The 2,173-nt window shown below is 40.5% G+C and overlaps 1 pseudogene; it reads right to left on the reverse strand.

The window, feature by feature from the left end:
* Positions 1-633: 633 nt before the first annotated feature.
* Positions 634-1,919, reverse strand: LOC120257064 (annotated as a pseudogene).
* Between the last annotated feature and the right edge of the window lie 254 nt (positions 1,920-2,173).

Genomic DNA, 2,173 nt, shown 5'->3' on the forward strand with positions numbered 1-2,173 from the left:
ATTTTTCTTGACATTTGAATTTTGAATCCTCACATCATTACATGCTAACATCATCCAAGCCAATATAAGGAATAATGTTTTAATGAACTTCCATTAAAATGTTTAACATAGTCTTTATCACAAAAAATTCAACATTCCTTTTCCTCTGCCAACCCAGAGAGACGATAATGAAGCAAAAGAGCATGACTACCTGAACTCGTCTACAATGGATCAAAATGCCACAAAATGATTATCCATTTTTTTTAAAAAAAATTTCATAATCCTTTGGGAATTGAGATCAATTCATTCACTTTCTTTTTCTTTTTTTTTTTTGTGTTTTTATTTTGTGTGTGTGTGTTTATTTCTCACAATCCAAGTGATTTTACTATCAAGTCACATCCCTAAAAGATGCCAAAACTCACTGGAATCCATCTTAGTGATACCAGAATATGATATCATATAAGAAGATGAGAATAAAAATACAACTGACACAGATGGAAATATAGTTCAAGATAGGTGTGAGAACAAATACTAAACATATGCAAACGATGTTCATTTGAGTGTGCAATTGTTTCTTCCTATCAAAATGAAATTAAAGAATTATCCAAATTCAATATTAAGTATCAGTACTTAAGTGAAAAGACCTCAGAAACTTCATCCATGGGTATTTACTGCCTCCCACACAAGATTCTTTGGAACTGGACTGAGCATCTTTCATACTTGTAATGCAGCAATCCTTAAAGTCTCAATTTTCAGTCGATTTGCTTCCCAAAATGATACGCTAGAATAGGCTAATTTGTGCTTCTTACATAGCTCCCTTACAAGAGGAGAGATTGCACTGAGATGGCATCTCGGCATGTGAGGGAACAAATCATACTCTACTTGGAATTGCAATCCTCCATGAAAATAGTCCATCCAAGGAGAGCAAGAAAAATCAAGAGTGCCCATAGTCTGCTTCTCAAACCAATCATTCCCTTTCGGAAGACCGACATAAACACAAGAAATGGTTCAAATAGAATTGAACATGCTGAATTCCAATAACCACAAAGCTAGGAATGACAAACATTACCCTCCCATTCCAAGTAGGTAAGAATGACACAAAACAAGGATACCAAATCCAGAAGACCATAACACCAAGAATCTCATGTCCCATCTATGAGGCACTTTCTTCTTTGAAACTAAGAGTAATATAGACTGAGCAAAAAGATTAACTCTTGCATAGCACATCACGGACTAAAACATCCAATGCTGGTAGCTAACCAAGAACCTCAAAACGGCATCGAAATTCATCTTTCTATCATAGAATTAGGATGTGAGGGAGGTGAGAAGCTTGGAAGAGACAGCGAAGAGGGCATGTGCTGCAGATCAGGATCGAATTCCAAACTATTACAAGCAATGTGATGAGCGTTGTGGTTTCTCTTTCACCAGTAGGGCTTGTCATGACTTGATAATGGCCAGAGTCATGGCCAATCCACACTGACTGAATCCACAGAAATCCCATCATCCCGCCACACAGCAAGTGAACCAAGACATTGCTAGTAGCCAGGACACCGTAAACCGCCACCATGAACAAGCACAACATCAAGCACATGGAGTAGAAGACACTATGCCCCCTTCTTCTCAAAAAGTCCCATCTTGACAAACTCGGCCACAAGCTTCCAGTAATCCTTGGAAACCTCGGAGATGCGGTAATCAGAGTAGCAGCTAATGAAGAAGCAGTCTTGTCGCGTCTAAACGGAGCTAGGGTGGAAAGCAACGAAGGCATCAATGGCGTACTGGCCAGCAAGATCCAGCAGTGAGATTTCACCCCCGGGATGGTTCTTAAGCCAACCTATCACGTCATAAACTTTTCCCTGGATTGAGATCCATAGATCCGACGCGGAGTTGTGCCTCTTTAGCTTCTCTGAGGAAATGTACCGCTTCTCCTCCTCAGTCTTCATTGGTTCATCATCAAGAGAAACCGCAAGCAATGGGCAAGAATGACAGCGGCTACCCTGTCAGCGACATCGGCAGCTTCTCAGGCTCTTCGTACTTCGACTCCTCTGTCTTCACAACCTTTTCCAGTTTTTTTTAAGTTCCTTCGTCTTCACATGTTCCTCATCAAGGGAAGCAGCAATCAATAGACAACAACATTAGCGGCGACCAAGTTGACGATGGTGGAAGCAACGGGCAATCAAAGCATCAGGCATGCTTG

Source organism: Dioscorea cayenensis, unplaced genomic scaffold (genome assembly GCF_009730915.1).
Source record: "Dioscorea cayenensis subsp. rotundata cultivar TDr96_F1 unplaced genomic scaffold, TDr96_F1_v2_PseudoChromosome.rev07_lg8_w22 25.fasta BLBR01001828.1, whole genome shotgun sequence".
NCBI classification, from domain to species: domain Eukaryota; kingdom Viridiplantae; phylum Streptophyta; class Magnoliopsida; order Dioscoreales; family Dioscoreaceae; genus Dioscorea; species Dioscorea cayenensis.